The sequence below is a fragment of the Triticum aestivum genome, chromosome 6B (assembly GCF_018294505.1).
Source record: "Triticum aestivum cultivar Chinese Spring chromosome 6B, IWGSC CS RefSeq v2.1, whole genome shotgun sequence".
Lineage (NCBI taxonomy): Eukaryota > Viridiplantae > Streptophyta > Magnoliopsida > Poales > Poaceae > Triticum > Triticum aestivum.
The window spans coordinates 372,242,565-372,263,943 of record NC_057810.1 but is presented as its reverse complement, the minus strand read 5'-3'; positions in this window follow the sequence as shown (position 1 = coordinate 372,263,943).

The window sequence follows — 21,379 nt, the reverse complement described above, 5'->3', positions numbered from 1 at the left end:
TAACCACACAAGACTCTAGTCCAGGTTCATCGCCTATTCAGGTTCCATCCGTAAGGAGATCCGGCCGGGGTTTCACTCACGGCCCCAAACGATGTGTGCAGGTTTCCCAAGCCCACCTCGCCGGATGGATCTATGCTTGGTACACCGTGCCACTTGTGCCTAGTCTGTCCCAAGCCCACCTACCCGGGTGCCCCTTGGTAGACTACTAACACTACCTACAAACACCAGAAACTAGTTGCGACTCCGGGATAGAGATCAAGTTGGTTAATAAGTCGAGAGGGGTCGAGTTACCGGAACCGAATGTGTGGTAGTATCGAGTCATTGGACGACATACATAGAACTCAGTGCTTAAGGACGGTTCTAGTGAGACAACCCACCATGTACTCCTACATGGCCTCTCACCGCTACCTTTACCAAATCGTGTTTACACACTTCATTCTCAGCATCAGAACATAGAGCACTGCACTCCAATTCATTTCCAATGAATCAGACCTGACACACTCTAAGCAATAACAAGCATGGCATGGTAGGAACACAACATGGCATCAATCAACTCCTACACATGCTAGTGGGTTTCAACTATTTACTATGGCAATGACAGGTCAGGCAAAGGAATGGGTTCAACTACCAGAGCACAAAGTAGCAATTGAATCGTTGTTGTCCTAATGCAATAACTGAGAGTAGGAGTGAGAGAGTAGGATTGTATCGGAATGAACAAGGGGGTTTGCTTGCCTGGTAGATCAACAGGGGGCACTGCTCCTCAGACAGGTACTCTGGAACACTCTCCGGAGCAGGACTTATCGAGAAGGAATGGTGTCGGCAATCAGAACACAAGCATATGCAACAATATGATGCATGATCATGGCATGAATATGTGATGCTGATTGAGCTAATGCAACTAGCTTTTATTTGGATGAAGTCCATTTGAAGCAAAGGTTCAAATGCAACTCCAAAATAAGCTCTTATAAATGCCATTTATATGTTTTCACTTATACAATAGGTATAAGTTGGTTTGTCATGCATGAAACTAGTACAAACATGCATGGAACTAGTACAGATGGATAGACTGAATTTTTTTGATAATTTTTCATATATAAATTATTTCATTTTGAGTTATAGATTATTTTCTATGAATTTTAGAAGTTTTAGCTATTTTCTGGAATTCCTGAATTATATTAAATCCAGAAAATGACTCATTGCATAAGCAGTGCGTCAGGGTGATGTCAGCGAGTCAACCGTGGTTGACCAAGTCAAACCTAATGCTGGGACCCACATGTAATGGGCGCTGTACTAACAGAGAGTTAGTTTTTGTTAAACAAAATTAGCCAGGGGTTAGTTTAGCGGGTGGGGCCTGGTGTCAGTGGGTGTGGGTTTAATTAGTGGCGCCATTAGCCGCTAATGGCGCTGCCATGTCGATACGGCCGGAGTTAAGCCACCGGCGAGTCAACGATGGCGGAACGGCTCGGGTTTCGCCCTCCGGCGACCAAACGCCGCGCGGAGAGGTTCTTTGGGTTCCTGGCGCTCATGTGCATCCGGAGGAGGCGACGGGAGGATATGGGGTGGTCAGAGCTCACCAGAAACGAGCTCGGGGCGGCGACCGGAGCACAGCCAGGTACGCGCGGGGTGCTACGGGGCACGTCAGGAGCTGTGGGCTGCGGCGTTGGTCTTCTGGGAGGTTGCTGAGTGCGGTGACGTGCGCAGGTGTGAGCTGCGGTGGCCCTAGCCATGGCGGCGACATGGCCGGCAGCGTGGCGCTCGCGGGTTTGACGGTTAGCAGGGCTACGGCACGAAATCGAGCACGGGGAAGGAGGGGAAACAGAGGAGAGCTCACAACGGTCTTGATGGCGTCGTGCGCGAACTCGGGGATGCACTGGTGCGGCCAGAACGACGACGACGATCTCGGGCGGCCGGAGGTGAACGACGATGGTGGCGGCGATGCAGCGTGTCCCTGGTTGCTTGGCTCGTCGAGGATGATGCAGGCGACGAGGCGGAGCACCCGGACTCGAAGAGAGGGCGAGGGGAAGGCGGTGGCTACGCGGGCAGCGAGCAGCGGCGACGAGCTCCGCTCGGTCCAGCGAGAGAGAGAGCAGCAGGGGAGGGGACAAGGACGGGAGAGAGGGGAAAGGGGCCTGGGCGGGTGCGTGGCGTCCTCAGCCAACTCCGAACGGTCGGCGGCAAGCAGGAGGTGGCAATGCGCGTGCACGTGCGCCGCGGACACACGCCCCTGTCCTCCTGGCGAGAGGAGAGGGACGACTCGTGTCAGCCAGTCAGGTGGGCCGGTTGCTGGGCCAGAGCAGATGGGCCGCCAGGTAAGGTTTTTTTTCCATTTTGTTTTCTATTTTTCTGACTTTTGTTTCTGATTTAGTAAAATACTAAACCAATTTATTTTCTTCTGAAAATTATTGTGGGAACTAATTGGATTATTCCAAAGCCCCATAGTAAAAATCAGAATTATAGGACATATATAATATATATAACATATATATATCCTATGCAAATATTTACTGGATTAACTCAAATGGCCAAAAATAAATACTTCTGAGCTCCCAAAAATATTGGTTGGAATTTTACCTCTGACCAATATTTTTAGAGGAAAATAGGAACATTTTCTTGGGCCAAATTGAAGCAATTTTACCTTGATCATTATCAAAAAGGTTTATGAGGCTTTCACAAATCCCCATTTCAAATTTAAATGAAATTTAAACATGATGCACACATGGCTAGCTAGTCTAGGTCATACCAGAACTAGGGATGTGACAACTCGCCCCCACTTGAAAGAATCTCGTCCCAAGATTCAGGGGTCGACGGAAAGAAGGTGGGGTACTCCAGTCGAAGATGATCTTCTCGCTCCCAAGTAGCTTCTCTCTCGGAATGATGAGACCACTAAACCTTGAGAAACTTGATGTTCCGACGTCGGGTAACACGCTCTGCTTGATCAAGAATGCGAATCGGGTCCTCTCGGTAAGTGAGGTTATCTTGGAGATCAAGCGTTTTGTGGTCCGCTCCGCAGATGGGATCCGAGAAGCAACGCCTGAGTTGAGAGATGTGGAAGACATCATGCACTCTGGAAAGATGTGAGGGTAGTTCCAACTGGTAGGCAACCTCTCCTTGTTTAGCGAGAATGCGAAAAGGACCAATGTAACGAGGAGCCAACTTGCCCTTGATACCAAAATGATGGGTACCGTTCAAAGGAGTAACCCGAAGGTAAGCCTTGTCGCCAACTTCATAAGCCACTTCCTTATGACGATGGTCATACTGGCTCTTTTGACGAGATTGGGCTGTTTTCAAATTCTCATGAATGATGCGAACTTGCTCTTCTGCCTCCTGGATCATGTCCAGTCCAAAGAATTGTCTTTCACCGGTTTTTGACCAGTTCAAGGGTGTTCAACATCTTCATCCATAGAGAATCTCAAAAGGATCTTTCTTGAGACTGGATTTGTAGCTATTGTTATAAGCAAACTCAGCGAAAGGAAGAAATTTCTCCCAATCCATACCGAATGAGATAACACAAGCTCTAAGCATGTCTTCGAGAATTTGATTGACCTGTTCCACCTGACCACTTGACTGAGGGTGGAAAGTGGTACTAAAGGAAAGATGGGTTCCCATGGCAGTTTGGAAACTCTCCCAAAAATGAGAACTGAAAAGACTACCACGGTCTGAATTGATCTCTAGTGGAACACCATGAAGTGACACTATTCGAGAAATATATAAATTAGCAAGCTGACTAGCAGTGATACTCTCTCGAACAGGTAGGAAGTGCGCCACTTTGGAGAGACGATCAATGACTATGAAGATAGCATTATTCCTTCTTTTTGTCCTGGGAAAACTGGTAATGAAGTCCAGACCAACTTTATCCCATTTCCACTCAGGAATAGCTAAAGGCTGAAGGGTGCCAGCAGGTCTCTGATGCTCTGCCTTAACGCGACGGCAAACGTCACAGTTAGCAATAAACTGAGCGATTTCTCTCTTCATCCTAGTCCACCAGAATCTCTGGCGTAGGTCCTGATACATCTTAGTACTATGGGGATGAATCATGAGAGGAGATTCATGCACCTCCTTAAGGATCAGTTGTCGAAGATGTTGCTTCTTGGGGACCACCAGGCGGTTCCCAAAGAAAACGACACCTCGATCATCTATAGAGAAGCTACTAGCAATACCCTTGGCAATGTTTCTCTTGATCCGGGTAATCCCCGTATCATGCTTCTGGGCTTCTATGATATGATCCACAAGAGTAGGTTTCGCCATCAAGGTAGAAAGGAATCCGTGAGGAGCAATGTGAAGGTTAAGCTTACAGAATTCCTCATGGAGAAGTGGTTGGCCCTGCCGCAACATAAGATTGTTGCAATAGAATTTACGACTTAGCGCATCAGCCATAACATTGGCTTTGCCTGGAGTGTAGGTAATCCCTAGATCATAATCTGAGATCACCTCCAACCAACGTCTTTGCCTAAGGTTCAAATCTGGTTGGGTGAAGATATACTTGAGACTCTGGTGATCGGTGTAGATCTTGCAACGTTTACCAAGAAGGTAATGTCGCCAGGTCTTGAGTGCATAGACTACGGCTACAAGCTCTAGATCATGTGTAGGATAATTCTCCTCATGTGGATGCAACTGTCGAGATGCATAGGCAATCACATGATGATCATGCATAAGAATGCAACCTAGTCCCTGTCGTGAGGCGTCGCAGTAGATAACAAAGTCTTTAGTGAAATCCGGTGGCACAAGTATGGGAGCAGAAGTCAGGCGTCTTTTCAGTTCCTGAAAACTGTACTCACACTGTGGGGATCACTCAAACTTTTGATCTTTCTTGAGAAGTTCCATGAGGGGTTTGGCTACTTTGGAAAAGTTTTCAACAAAGCGGCGACAATAACTGGCTAGACCAAGGAAACTCCTAACTTGTTTAACCGTTTCAGGTGGAGTCCAATCAAGAACGGCTTGAACTCTCTCGGGATTGACAACAATGCCCTTACCAGATTACGTGGCCTAGGTAGGTCACTTCTGGCAACCAAAATTCACACTTGGAGAACTTGGCATAAAGGCGGTGCTCTCTGAGTTTCTCTAACACAAGTCTAAGATGTTCGGCATGCTCTTCCTCGTTCTTTGAGTAAATAAGAATATCATCGAGGTAAACCATGACGAACTTATCTAAGTACTCCATGAAGATCGAGTTCATCAAGCGGGAGAATGTAGCTGGAGCGTTGGTTAGACCAAAGGACATGACGGTGTACTCGTACTGACCATAACGAGTGACAAATGCCGTCTTGGGAATGGCCCCATTTTTGATCTTGATTTGGTGGTAGCCTAACCTCAAATCCATCTTGGAGAAGACTGAGGATCCAGCGAGCTGATCATACAGGTCGTTGATCCCGGGGAGCGGATATTTGTTCTTTATCATGACCAAATTAACGGGACGATAATCTACAACCATCCGGTCCGTACCATCCTTCTTCTTGACGAAGAGGACAGGGCAAGCCCAAGGAGAAGAACTAGGACGGATGAAACCCTTTTGCAAGGACTCATCAAGTTGTTTCTTAAGCTCGGCTAGTTCTAAAGGTGCCATTTTGTAAGGTCTCCTAGAGATTGAAGTGGTTCCTGGGATAAGATCTATGATGAACTCTACATCTCTGTCAGGTGGAACACCTGGCAGTTCCCCTGGAAAGACATCCAGAAAGTCACGGACTACCGGGATATCTTCAAGGTCTGGAAGAGGGCTGGCATTAAGAGAATAGAGCTCACGCCTTGCAACTCTAGTGGAGACAGTGACTATCTTGCCAGATGGGTGTGTAAGCTGAACAGACCTAGTGAAACAATCAATCTTGGCATGATGAGCTGTCATCCAGTTCATACCCAAGATGATGTTGATATCCGAAGACTTGAGAGATATCAAGGAGGCAAGGAATACAAGTCTGTTAACATGGATTTCATTGCCATAGCTTATCCTAGAAGTTTGCCACTTGGATCCAGGAGTTTGAATAAGTAGCGGGGAGGGCATATCACAAAATGACATGTCGTGCAAGCGGGCATAGCTTTCAGAAATGAAGGAATGAGACGCTCCAGTATCGAACAGAACCGATGTTGGATGACAGTTGACAAGGAGTGTACCAAGAACGAGATCTGGATCATCATGAGCGTCTTTAGCTGAGACGTGATGCACACGTCCATCTTTAGGGTGAGCTGACTTGGCACTGATCATCTTGCATGATGGCTTACCATGGCCAACAGACTTCTCGGGCTGGGGTGGAGCAACACTGGTCTGAGTGCAAATACGGGTAATATGGCCTGGCTCTCCGCACTTGTAACAAATCTTGGAGGTAGAACGTGGACCCACATTGGCAGGCGGTCCACCAATAGGCCTAGGTGGAGCACACTACTGAACTGGATGAGGTTCCACATAAGATGGCCTCGGTACATATCTGGGTGGAAGAGCGGAGTTCCGAACCCAAATCCGGCGCTTCTGAGAACTAGAACCGGAGGAAGAACCCAAATCATGGTTGTGCTTATGAGACTCCTCATAAGTGAGCTGAGTTGTCTCTGCATTAATGGCCTTGTTCACTAGAGCCTGGAATGTATTGCAATGGTGCAAGTGGAGATCACGACGCAACTTGGGGTTGAGACCCTTCCGGAACCTAGCCTGCTTCTTGGCGTCCGTGGACACCTGTTCTGAAGCATAGCGGGCAAGGTTCTCAAACTCTCTACTATAAGCATCAACAACCATCTTACTCTGGGTGAAACTATAAAACTCTTCTCTCTTGCGATCGATGAGGGCCTGGGGAATGTGCTGCTCGCGAAAAGCCTCAATGAAATCCCTCCAGGTAGGAATCTGGCCAGCTGGAAGCATAGCCTCATAGTTCTACCACCAAAGACTAGCAGGACCTTCCAGGTGGTATGTGGCATAGGAGACCTTGTCATTTTCAGCTACGTTCGCGGAACGCAGCTTATGAGTGATGCTACGGAGCCAGTCATCTGCATCGAGTGGCTCAATGGAATGATGAAAGGTAGGTGGGTACAAGCGAATGAAGTCATGAATGGTTGCAGACCGTTTGAACTGATGTGCGATGTTCTCCTTGATACGTGCCAACAAGCGGTTAGACTCACGCTTGTTCCTCTCCATCTCTAACATGAACTCTGCCAACGAAGGCTGGTCAGGAGGATCCTCATCCCTACCATCTCTATGGTTCTGGCTACGAGCAACAGAACTTCACTTAACTGATGACATCCCGAGAAATGAAGCCAAGGACGGAATCAACATCAACTATAGACTATAGAATGTAGGACAAGGAAATTAGTAACTCTCGAACTCCTAGGGCGATTCCGGCAGCATAACGACAGTAAAATGCCTAGAATGAGACATCCTAGCAAAATGGGATAGTACAGCAACTCAACATCACCACTCAAGGTTCTGGGATAGTACTAAATAGACTACACTGGAAGTACTCGAAACTGGGATATGACTCTGACCAACCAATCCTATGGGACTCTGGAATAGTAACACGTGATCCTGATAGACGGAAGAGAAGCCTAGTTCCTTAACCCCGTAGGAAGATAGGATGACTCAGATCAGAAGGCCATGAGGTATAAAGAGTAAAAAGAGCCTTACGTTCCTTCCCACAATCAACTCCCCTAAATAACTAGAGAATTTCTAGACTCAACTTCGACCAGTTTGGCTTGGTAATCCTACAGGCAGTCAGGCTCAGATACCAAAGCAGTCAGGACGCCGATTCTATGCCACACCGATCTAGCATGTAACACCTCATATCACATTGTGGCCTCACGCACGGTATTCCCACGGGTGTCACCTTACCATGCCCGGGACCGTTTGCGCCTTTTGGCACACGTATATGATAGTGTCGCTAGCATCCATATGACAAAGAACCCGGGCTGACATGGCTAGTTGTGAACCCAAAGTGGCACTAACTTACAGGGACAAGCATACATGAGCCAGCAACGAATGTGTCGGTCATCAACAAGTGAATCCGGGTTGTAGCAGCTGGGCTAACAGGACTCCGGCGAATCCGGGCTGTAGCAGGCTAACAGGACTCTGGTAGACACCGCGTGACATTTCCTCGAAGGGACAGACACAAGAATGAAGAAGGACACATGCCGGCCAGCCTAAGTGTTCCGGAGCAATAGCAAGCTACCAGGACTCAGTGGAAGCACTAGGAGACATTTCTCGGTAAGAGAGGCTACTAAGGATAAACAACTAGATAGTCAGATCCCACACATAGCAATACACATTACACGTACGCGTAACATGCAAGTATGTGTTGTACAACATGGCATCACAACATAACTCAACAACTCATATAGATAAAGGCTCAGAAGACCCATCATAGCATTTATTACAAGCAGGGGTCACATGACCCAACATTCAGAGCAAACAAGCAACAAGCGGACGCATTACATGTCTGAGTACAGACATCTATAAATTAAAAGGGCTGAAGAGCTTGACTATCTACACATCCAATCAAGATGGTAGCTGAGGTACAAGCTAATTGTCGAAGCCCGCGAGAACACTAGTAAGACCGAAGTCTCCACTGCAAAAACATAAATAAAGCAACATGAGTACAAAGGTACTCAGCAAGACATACATCAGATCCTATCATACATGCATTTGTATCAAGAGGATAATGTGGGGTTTAGTTGCAGCAAGCCAGCTTTGACTCAGTGGCTATCCTGTTCTACGACTACGAGAACTTCTTTGAGGTGAGATGGCGCACAAGAGTCCACTAATCACCACACAATACACTACTATGGATTCATCCCCGTCTCCCTACGAGAAGGCCATCCATAGCACTCACACTTGTCTTGAGCATTTTATAGCATCCACTTCAAGTTGTCTATGTACCATGTAAGCATCCAAGAAGTCCATAACCGCGGACCCGGCTATTCGAATAGATCATGTTAACCCTGCAGGGGTGTACTTCTTCACACAAGCTCTCGCCACTTACCGCCATGTACACGTCATGTATCTCGGCAACCTTCAAGTGGAAGCCTGGCAAGGGTGTCTTCCACGACCTGACTAACCACACAAGACTCTAGTCCAGGTTCATCGCCTATTCAGGTTCCATCCGTCAGGAGATCCGGCCAGGGTTTCACTCACGGCCCCAAACGATGTGTGCAGGTTTCCCAAGCCCACCTCACCGGATGGATCTACGCTTGGTACACCATGCCACTCGTGCCTATTCTGTCCCAAGCCCACCTGGCCGGGTGCCACTTGGCAGACTACTAACACTAGCTACAAACACCAGAAACTAGTTGCAACTCCTAGACAGAGATCAAGTTGGTTAATAAGTCGAGAGGGGTCGAGTTACCGGAACCCAATGTGCGGTAGTATCAAGTCATTGGACGACATACATAGAACTCAGTGCTTAAGGACAGTTCAAGTGAGACAACCCACCATGTACTCCTACATGGCCTCTCACCGCTACCTTTACCAAATCGTGTTTACACACTTCACTCTCAGCATCAGAACATAGAGCACTGCACTCCAATTCATTCCCAATGAATCAGACCTGACACACTCTAAGCAATAGCAAGCATGGCATGGTAGGAACACAACATGGCTTCAATCAACTCCTACACATGCTAGTGGGTTTCAACTATTTACTGTGGCAATGACAGGTCATGCAGAGGAATGGGTTCAACTACCGCAGCATAAGGTAGCAATTGAATCGTTGTTCTCCTAATGCATTAACTGAGAGCAGGAGCGAGAGAGTAGGATTGTATCGGAATGAACAAGGGGGTTTGCTTGCCTGGTAGATCAACAGGGGGGCACTGCTCCTCAGACAGGTACTCTGGAACACACTCCGGAGCAGGACCTATCGAGAAGGAATGGTGTCAGCAATCAGAACACAAGCATATGCAACAATATGATGCATGATGATGGCATGAATATGTGATGTTGATTCAGCTAATGCAACTAGCTTTTATTTGGATGAAGTCCATTTGAACCAAAGTTTCAAATGCAATTCCAAAATAAACTCTTATAAATGCCATTTATATGTTTTCACTTATACAGTAGGTATAAGTTGGTTTGTCATGCATGAAACTAGTACATATGGATAGATTGAATTTTTTTGATAATTTTTCATATATAAATTATTTCATTCTGAGTTATAGATTATTTTCTATGAATTTTAGAAGTTTTAGCTATTTTCTGGAATTCCTGAATTATATTAAATCCAAAAAATGACATATTGCGTCAGCAGTGCATCATGGTGACATCAGCGAGTCAACCGTGGCTGACCAGGTCAAACCTGACGCTCGGACCCACATGTCATGGGTTCTGTACTAACAGAGATTTAGTTTTTGTTAAACTAAATTAGCCAGGGGTTAGTTTAGCGGGTGGGGCCCGGTGTCAGTGGGTGTGGGTTTAATTAGTGGCACCATTAGCCGCTAATGATGGTGCCATGTCGATACGGCCGGAGTTAAGCCGCCGGCAAGGTCAACGACGGCGGAACGGCCCGGGTATCGCCCTCCAGCGACCAAACACCACGCGGAGAGGCTTTGTGGGTTCTTGGCGCTCATGGGCATCCGGAGGAGGCGACAGGAGGATGCGGGGTGGTCAGAGCTTGCCGGAAACGAGCTCAGGGCGGCGACCGGAGCACGGCGAGGTACGCACGGGGTGATACGGGGCACGACAGAAGCTGTGGGCGGCGGTGATAGTCTTCTGGGAGGTTGCTGAGTGCGGTGACGTGCGCGGGTGTGAGCCGCGGTGGCCCTGGCCACGGCGGCGACATGGCCAGCGGCGTGGCGCTCACGGGTTCGACGATTAGCAGGGCTACAGTATCAAATCGTGCTCGGGGAAGGAGGGGAAACAGAGGAGAGCTCACAACGGTCTTGATGGCGTCGTGCGCGAGCTCGGGGATGCACTGGTGCGGCCGGAACAACGACGGCGATCTCGGGCGGCCGGAGGTGAAGACGACGATGGTGGCGGCGATGCAGCGCATCCCTGGTCGCTTGGCTCGTTGAGGATGATGCAGGCGACGAGGCGGAGCACCCGGACTCGAAGAGAGGGCGAGGGGAAGGCAGTGGCTACGCGGGCAGGGAGCAGCGGCGACGAGCTCCGCTCGGTCCAGCGAGAGAGAGAGAGCAGCAGGGAAGGGGACAAGGACGGGAGAGAGCGAGAGGGGCCTGGGCAGGTGCGTGGCGTCCTCAACCAACTCCGAACGGTCGGCGGCAAGTAGGAGGCGGCGATGCGCATGCACGCGCGCCATGGACACACGCCCCTGTCCTTCTAGCGAGAGGAGAGGGACGACTAGCGTCGGCCAGTCAGCTGGGCCAATTGCTGGGCCGAAGCAGATGGGCCGCCAGGTAAGGTTTTTTTCATTTTGTTTTCTATTTTTCTGACATTTGTTTCTGATTTAGTAAAATACTAAACCATTTTATTTTCTTCTGAAAATTATTGTGGGAACTAATTGGATTATTCCAAAGCCCCACAGTAAAAATCAGAATTACCGGACATATATGATATATATAACATATATATATCCCATGCAAACATTTACTGGATTAACTCAAATTGCCAAAAATAAATACTTCTGAGCTCCCAAAAATATTGGTTAGAATTTTACCTCTGACCAATATTTTTAGAGGAAAACAGGAATATTTTCTTGGGCCAAATTGAAGCAATTTTACCTTGATCATTTTTAAAAAGATTTTGGAGGCTTTCACAAATCCCCATTTCAAATTTAAATGAAATTTAAACATGATGCACACATGACTAGCTAGTCTAGGACATGCCAGAACTAGGGATGTGACATAATGGGTATGGAATGAATAAGTGGTGAGGTTGCAGCAAGCGGCTAAGCATTGTATGGTGGCTAACTTACGAGTACAAGAGTAATATGAGAAACTACGCAAGCGGTCGCCAACTAGTAATGATCAAGAACTGATCCTGAACTACTTACATTCAAACATAACCCCACCGTGTTCTCTTCTCGAACTTATCCAAAAAGAGACCATCACGGTTACACACGCGGTTGGTGTATTTTAATTCGAATTTGGTGTCAAGTTCTCTACAACCAGACATTAAAAACTCACATCTGCCACATAACCACGGGCACGACTCTCGAAAGTTCAAAACCCTACAGGGGTGTCCCAACTTAGCGCATGACAAGCTCATGATCCGCGGAGACAATCCTCCATCGCGGGACATCCGATCAGACTCGGGATCCCGGTGCACAAGACATTTCGACAATGGTAAAACAAAACTAGCAAGGCCTCCTGACATGCCGGCACCCTGATAGTAGCCGCGCGTATCTCATCTCAGGGCACGACGGACGAGCGACGCGTACAGGTGCCAAGATAACCCAGGTTGCCCCAGGGCAGGCCCGCACAGTGCTCTAGTTTGGACTAACACTCATGAGGAGCATCGGCCCGGGGGTTGATTAAGAATCCTCGGGTGCTAGCCGGTCCCTATGCAAGTTTTAGTTGTTATTAGGCAAATGGTAAAACCAATGTTGGGCCTTGCTGGAAGAGTTTTATTCAAAGCGAACTGTCAAGAGGGGCCCATAAATCATCATCGTGTTAGGGACACAAAATCAAGGAATATAACACCAATATGACGGAAACTAGGGCGGCAATAGTGGAACAAAACACCAGGCATAAGGCCGAGCCTTCCACCCTTTACCAAGTATATAGATGCATTAATTAAATAAGAGATATTGTGATATTCCAAGATATCCATGTTCCAACATGGAACAACCTGAAACTGCACCTGCAACTAGCAACGCTATAAACATAGCCAAACCACGGTTTGCTAGGATGGTGGAAAAGGTTAGAGGCTGTTTCATGGCATAATGGGAGGCTTGATAAACAAGTGGTAGGAAGGGCGACATAGCGATAGCATTGAGACAACTAGCATAGCAAATATAGTAGTGAGATCCAAGGTGACAGTCATCTTGCCTGAAATCCCGCTAGGAAGAAGACCGAATCCATGAAGTAGACAAACCAACATAGTCAAACGGATCCTCACAATCGCAACGTAACCGGGAACTATCAAGAAGAAGCAACACCAGAAAGAAGCAAACAACATGGTAAACAACCATCACATAAACATGGCATGATGCACAATCAAGTATGATGCATGTCTGGTTTAATGATTCATGGCATGGCAAAGTGCAACAAACAATACTACAAATTAAGTGGAGCTCAATATGCAACGAGTTGCATATTGACGAAACGCCACGTTCAATTATTAGTTCGCTCTCATTTATGTACAAGACAAGACTAAACTTTGGTTAACATGGCAAGAGGTGAGGCATAACAAAACTACCTATCTAGGCAATTTTAAATGAGGCCGGAAACAACAAACAACAATTCCGGTAAATCCCCACATGTCATATTTGAATTTGGTAGTGTTCTGACCTAAACACAATTTTATTGTTGTTAAACATGCAAAGTAATGCCACCATGTTAATCTAAGCATTTTTCTACCCCATCTACATATAAAGTTTAATTAATTCTCAGCTATGGTTATTTAGTTATGAAATAAATCATTTTAGCATGAAATGCAAGGGGTTTTCTGCAAAACTATAATCTCTTGGAAAACCCTAAATTTGCATATCTGGAAAAAACAGAAGCGGGCTGAAACTGGCTGGCCCAACAAGAGGAAAAACAAAAGAAGGGGCGCTGGGGGTGTGGCCTCACCCAGTGGGCCTTGGCCCAAGTTGGTGGATCTGGCGGCCCATGGCAAAGGCGAAGCAGAGGAGGGCTCGCGTGAGCGATGCGGCACTCGTCCACGCTGGCGCTGGACCAAGTCAACAAGGGGGGCAGCACTGGCCGTCTCGTTCCTGAAGCAGGGGAGAGCGGCTGGCGATGCGGGATGCATGGCATGGTGGCGACGCGTGGAGGGATGAGAGGGACGGATCCGGCGAGACATGGTCTTGGCGGCAACAAACTTGCCGGCGTCGGGGACGAGGCGAGGCTGGAGCTGCTGCCGTTCGTCCCGGCGCTCGACGGGAGGACGCAGGCGGGACTTGGCGGGGCGATGTTTCCCGGCCAGGTCGAAGAAGTAGGCGGCACGTGACTTGCGTGGAAGGCAAGCAGAGAAGCTTCAGGACAGGGGAGCTCGGGCTTCTGCTACTGGGCCTCGGGGAAGTAGCAAAACGCGAAGCAGAGGAGGAGCGGTGCCGGGCTTGGCAAACTGCTGCTATTGCTGAGGGGACGAGGCAGAGAGGCGGGGCGACGAAGACCTTGGTGCGCCATGGCTTGAAGAAGGCCTTGCGGAGAACTCCGGGAAGAAGGGAACGGGCGACGATGAGCTTGCCGCGACGACGACGAGGCAGGCGACGGCTGGGGAACGAGGCAAAGCTCGGGGGCGGTCATGGCGTTCCTGTGCACGGGAGAGATGTGAAACCGAGATAAAGAGAAAGAGAGAGGAGCTAGAGGAAAAAGGAAGAAGGAAGTGGAGGAAGGGGTGGTCTGGTCCTGCGGGTCGGTCGGTGACGGCGAGGGCTCCGATGGCTGGCGAGGGTTGGTGGCGATGAGTGTGCTGGATCGGGAGCGAGCTCCTCTCACTCGGGCTCCGGTCAAGATCGAGCAGGGTGGCAGAGGAGGCTCTCATGGCTGATAGATGGATGGATTTGTGGATCTGGAGGGGATCGATGGATGAACTAGATCAGGAGGTGGATGCGACGGGTTGGTCTAGTGTTGAAAACGAGGGAGAATTTTGGATCGGGGAGAATCCCAATGAGGAAGAGACAGGAAGAGTGGCAGCTCTCAGGAGTGGATGGATGGGACAGGATCCCTAGTTTCTAGGGTTGGTCTGATATAATTAGGTTAGGGGCTACCTAGTCCCTCGGATCGAAATGAGACGGTCGGAGAAAAATTGGCTAGGAGAGTTCAACAAAGAACCGAAGATATTTTAGGAATGTTCGGAGATGATCTGGACCCATTGGTGATGACTGAGCGGTCGGGTTCGGGGGAGTTTCGGACGCGCACGTGAGGGGGCTGCGAAGGAGGGGGTCCATGACTGGCAGAGAGATAAGGCGGTCAAATAAAAGGGGAACGAGAATGTCTCGAAAAGGTCAACGAAGGCAAGGGGGAACGCGGCAACTACGAACAGATGCAAGCTTTATGATAACATGTGGATGCAATGCGCATGAAGTGATGATTAATGCAGCACACAAATAAAACACACAACGACACGAAAAACATGGAAGTCGTCTGGAGCGTCGGTCTCGGGGCATCACATGCACACACTTTATTTTGCAGCCGATGGCTTTCTATTTTTTCTCAGCCGGATTGGGCAACCGGCTCTTAGTTTCTTTTTTTTTTCTTTCTGCCTAACCGGCAGGAGGGCGTGCAAGGGTGGAGCCGGCGGGCGGTCGGGTCGGTGGCGGATCTGGCGGGCGGGAGCTGGTCATCACAGGCCGGAGTCGGGGCCGGACGATGAGCTGGCTAGCGCGGAACCGGCGAGCGCGTGGAGCTGGAGAACGGTGAGCCGGCCGCGGGATGGGAGACGCAGCTGGCGCAACAATGTGCAAGCGACGCGACGAGGAGGAGGCCGAGGGGCGCACGAGGGCGCGGGCGAGACCGAGATGCCGAGATGACCGAGGCCGAGGCAGAGTGACGGGGCGACTCGGTGGGGGCGGAGCACCCGCACACGGGTGGAGGCGACCGACAGGGGCGGCGTGCGGAGGAGGCCACGGGGCGACGCAAGAGGTGGCCGCGGGTGGTCCCGATGGAGGCGGACCCAACTGGGGAGCCGACTTGCGGGCTAGGTGGAGGAGCGCTCGACCGGGCGCGCGCGGGCACGAGGACGCAGGGCCGTGCACGGAGGCGGTCGAGGTGAGGTAGAGCCGGCCCGCGGGAGCCGGTAGGTGGGTGAGGCGGCGGAGCGGTGCTCTGGTGTGGGTGTCGGCTGGAGCGGCGAGGCGGCGGACACGACCCGACGGGGACCCGGAGCCGACGGGTGGGGAGCATCTGGCCGCGGGCGGAGGTGACCCGGAGCCGATTCAGCGAGGACTTGGAGCCGGCTGGTGGGGAACGGGTGGCCGGGCGAGACACTCGCCGTTGGCCAGGCGGGGGAGGAATCTCGGAGGGCGGCACCACGAGCGCACGGGAGGGGCGCCGTGAGCGGGCGTGGTGGTGGTGGTGTGGATGGGTCGCGACACACGTTGCCGAGACGGAGAAGGCCGCGAGACGACACAGACGGAGGAGAGTGGAGCGGCAGAGCTGCAGGGAGAGGGCTCGAGGTGAACCACAGCCGCGCAGGGGCCATCTGGGGTGCAGTGTGGCGCGGGCGGAGCGGAGGCGAGCCAGGGCAGCGGCGCGCTCACACAGGCAGAGAAGAGCGGAGATGAGCTAGTGCATGGCCATTATCTAGCTAATGTCCATCTATTATCTGACCAATGTACAGACTCTATCCAACTCGTATCTGGCTGGTGTATGGGGAATATCTTGCTTGCATCTGACCAATGTACATGTAGTGTATTGGGCATGGGCAGGAAGGCAAGCAGCAGCAGCACGAGTCACGAACATTGAAGGTGTTGTAAGGCACTGATGGCGGTGGAGCAAGGGCTCCACGCAAACCGGGCCATGGTGGAGGAGGTGCAAGTGGCAGAGGCGGCTGGTCGAGGCGGCGACTTGCTGGCGTGGAGCTGCTCAGGATGGAGGGAAGGCGAGCGAGGCGATCAGTGCGAGGCCAATGGCGAGGACGCTCCGTCCCGCGTGGCTGCCCTGGGGCCTGTCGATTTCAAGCCCCCGGCGGTGATGAAAAGGTGTTAGACTGTATTTACATGTGTATATTGTAACGTTGTATACCACCTTATTATGTATATATGTGATAGGCCATCCCTAGAGGGTTGTGCCGGTCCCCCCAAAGCCTATTGTCTTACATGGTATCACGCTAGGTTACGTCCGCTTCCGCCTAAAAACTCTAAACCGCCGCCGCCGCCACCGCCGCCGCCGTCGCCCGACTGCTATGACGTCCGCCGCTCCGTCCGGCTCCACCGCCACCGGTTTTCTGCCGGCCTCCCTCGCGGCATTTCTCTCGAGGCCGCTGGATGCCGCCTCCCTTCAGGCGCCGATCGGGACACGGAGCGTCGGCTCCCTCTTCGCGCTCCCGCCGGCTGCTACTTCGCCCGGGCAGGCGCTTGTGGCCCACACCGCCGCCGCCCCGTCAACCGCGGCTGTCGCGCCCTCGGCCACTGCGCCGCTGGTGGCGGAGGACGTCGCGCTGGCAGGCTTCGCGGCGTCAACCGCGGCCATCGCGCCCTCTGTCACCGCGCCGGCTGCCCCTCTGACTGTCTCCACGGTGGTCCCACCTCAGCCAGTCTCCTCGATGGGATCGCAGCCGCCGCCGCCGTTTCACTTCGGCCATCTCATCACCATCAAGTTGTCGTCGGACAATTACATCTTCTGGCGCGCGCAGGTTCTTCCGCTTCTTGGGAGTCACTATCTGCTTGGCTATATCGACTGCTCTCTCCCTTGCCCTCCTGCGCTGGTTGACAGCGTGCACGGTCCGGTCTATAATCCGGCTCACCGTGTCTGGACAGGGCAGGATCAGGCGAACCTCTCCTCCATCCAGGGGTCGCTCTCTCCGGCCGTTGCTGGGCTTGTTGTCTTCGCCAAGACGTCCCACGAGGCATGGACTATTCTTGAGCGCTCGTTTGCGGCACAGTCGCAGGCTCCTGTATCTGGGCTCCGTCGCCAACTTGGGGAGTGTCAGAAGCTTGACTCCACCACCACTGAGTTCTACAACAAAGTCAAGAGTCTCGCCGACACGCTGGCCTCCATTGGACAGCCCCTCACCGACTCCGAGTTCAACTCGTTTATTGTCAATGGTCTTGATGAGGAGTATGACGCCCTAGTCGAGATCATCAATGAGAGGGGCAACTCCACGCCCATGCCAGCACACGAGGTCTTTTCACGCCTCCTGCTTACTGAGCAACGAGTCGAGACGCGCCGATCCAGGGGCAACGGCGCCCTCTCGGCAAACGCCGCCACCAAGGGTGGTCGCTCCTCTGCTTCATCCAGGGCTCCTTCGGGGCAGTCACCGCCACCCGCCTCGGCCCCTCCTCCTACTGCGACGCTACCAGGGGTTGGCGGTCCACGTGTGTGCCAGCTTTGTGGTCGCGATGGGCACTGGGCCTCGAAGTGTCACAAGCGCTTCCAGCGGGGTTTTCTTGGTCTCGGCAATGACGGGAAGGATACACGCGACTTTGCTCGTCAGGTCGCCATGGCTGATCGTCCGCCGCCGCAGAAGCCACAGGGACACACTCAGTCCTACTCCATTGATCCCCACTGGTACATGGACTCTGGGGCGACAGAGCACTTGACCAGTGAGATGGGGAAGCTTCACACCCGTGAACCCTACCATGGCTCCGACAAGATCCACACCGCCAATGGAGCAGGTATGCACATCTCTCATATTGGTCAAGCATCACTTCTCACTAGACATGCCAATAGGAGTCTTCAACTTCGCAATGTTCTTCGAGTTCCATCTGTGACACGTAATCTTCTTTCAGTTCCTAAACCCACTCGTGATAATAATGTGCTTTGTGAATTTCATCCTTTTGATCTTTTTATTAAGGATCGGGGCACGAGGGACATTCTTCTTAGTGGGCGGCTCTGCCAAGGTCTCTATCGTCTGGAGCATCCTGGCGTCGCTCGCGTCTTCAGTGGAGTTCGGGTATCTCCGTCACAGTGGCATGCTCGTCTTGGTCACCCGTCCACACCTATTGTCCGGCATGTTTTGCGTCGTCATGAGCTTCCTAGTATGTCTAGTAATAAAGATGTAGCAGTGTGTGATGCTTGTCAGCAGGGGAAGAGTCATCAACTTCCTTTTTCGGAGTCTAGTCGTGAGGTGAAACATCCTTTAGAACTTGTGTTTTCAGATGTATGGGGTCCTGCTCAGACTTCTGTTAGTGGTCATAATTACTATATCAGTTTTGTTGATGCTTACAGCCGCTTTACCTGGCTTTATCTTATCAAACGTAAATCTGATGTGTTTGACATTTTTGTTCAGTTCCAAAAACATGTTGAACGCCTTCTCAAGCACAAAATTGTTCATGTTCAGTCGGACTGGGGTGGCGAGTATCGCAACCTCAACTCCTTCTTTCAGTCGCTTGGGATCACTCACCGTTTAGCATGTCCACATACACATCAGCAGAATGGTTCAGTAGAACGTAAGCATCGTCACATTGTTGAAGCTGGTCTGACTCTTTTGGCCCATGCATCTGTTCCGTTTCGTTTTTGGAGTGATGCTTTCACCACTGCATGTTTTCTCATCAATCGTACTCCCACTCGTGTTTTGAATATGAAGACTCCCATTGAAGTTCTCCTTAATGAACAACCGGACTACACCTTTCTCAAGGTGTTTGGGTGTGCTTGCTGGCCCCATCTCCGTACATATAACAAGCGTAAGCTCGAGTTTCGTTCCAAGAAGTGTGTTTTTCTTGGTTATAGCTCTCTTCATAAAGGATACAAATGTCTTCATGTGCCCACTAATCGTGTCTACATCTCTCGGGATGTCGTGTTTGATGAGCATGTTTTTCCCTTTGCCAAACTCCCTGTGTCCACTACCGAGCCACCTGTCATGCATTCGTCCTCTGTTGCTTCTGACCAATTTGATGATGTTGCATATTCTCCTCTATTGTTGCCTAACCATGGTGCAGGCACTGGTCGTGGGGCTCGTTTGGAGATTCTGGAAGTGCCATCTTCCTCTTCGTCGCCATCGCCTTCATCCTCGGCACCTTCTGTTGTGCATGAGGAGCACATGGCGCCCCTGCATGGCCTCGGTTTCCGTGCTCATGCACGGCCGATCGACGTCCTGGCCCGGTCGCCTCTGGCTTCTGGGCTGCCTTCGCCATCGTCGCGCCCTGCAACCCCGCCGACTGGGCCGGCCTCCTCGGTCCCCGTCTCGCCCAGGGCGTCGGGGCAGTCATCACCAGGCCTGGCCTCGCCCGCCCCTGCCTCGCCCAGGGTGTCTGGGCCCTTCTCACCAGGGCCGGCCTCGCCTGCTCTCGCCTCGCCAAGGCCGTCTGGGCCGGTGTCACCGGAGCTGGCCTCGCCCACTCTCGGTTCGCCCATGGCCTCTGAGCCCCTGTCGTCGGGCCAGTCTTCGCCATGTAGCCCGGAGTCGTCTGTCCCGAGCTCGCCTGAGGTGATTCCTGCATCTCCGGCGACCGTCACGTCTCCGTCACCTTCGCCTCCACCGGCTCCTGCTGCTGCTCTACGTCCACATACGCGCAGTCGGAGTGGCATTTTTCAGCCTAAGCAACGTCACGATGGCACAGTTGCTTGGTTAGCGGCGTGCATGTCTACTGCTCTCGCAGATCCATCCTCTGAGCCACGCATGTATCAAGCTGCTATGCGCATTCCTCATTGGAGAGAGGCCATGGAGCAGGAGTATCAAGCGCTTCTTCGCAATCAGACATGGACTCTTGTTCCTCCACAATCACGGGTAAATGTCATTGATTCCAAATGGGTTTTCAAAGTGAAGAGGCATTCTGATGGGTCCATTGAGCGCTATAAGGCTCGTCTGGTTGCTCGTGGTTTTCGACAGCGTTTTGGACTTGACTATGAAGACACCTTCAGTCCAGTGGTCAAGCCTACTACCATCAGACTTCTTCTCTCTCTGGCTGTTACTCGAGGTTGGTTTCTTCGTCAGCTTGATGTTCAAAATGCTTTTCTTCATGGTGTCTTGGCGGAGGAGGTTTACATGCGCCAGCCTCCGGGTTTCTCTGATCCGGATCGCCCTGATCATCTCTGTCGTCTGTCCAAGGCAATTTATGGTCTGAAGCAGGCTCCTCGTGCTTGGCATGCTCGTCTTGCAATGGCTCTTCGTTCTCATGGTTTTGCATCATCAACTGCTGACTCCTCATTGTTTCTTCTTCAAAGGCCTGAGGTTACTATGTACTTGTTGGTCTATGTAGATGATATCATTTTGGTCAGCTCCTCTCAGTCGGCTGCTACTGCGCTTGTTCGCTCACTTGGTGCTGATTTTGCGGTCAAGGACCTTGGGAAGCTTCATTACTTTCTTGGTGTGGAGGTTACTTCTCGTGATGCTGGCCTTGTTATGACGCAGAAGAAGTACTCTCTGGATTTGTTGCAGCGAGCTGGGATGCTTAAGTGCAAACCGACGACTACACCCATGTCTACCACTGATAAGCTCAATGCTGTTGATGGTGTGCTTCTTTCTTCTTCTAATGCGACAGAGTACAGGAGTATTGTTGGTGGGCTCCAGTACTTGACGATCACGCGACCAGACATTTCCTATGCTGTTAACCGAGTCTGCCAGTATCTGCAGTCACCCCGTGACACTCATTGGTCTGCTGTTAAGCGGATTTTGCGCTATATTCGTTTCACGGTGGCTCATGGTTTGCATATTCGGCCGTCTGACTCTGGTTGTCTTTCAGCATATTCTGATGCA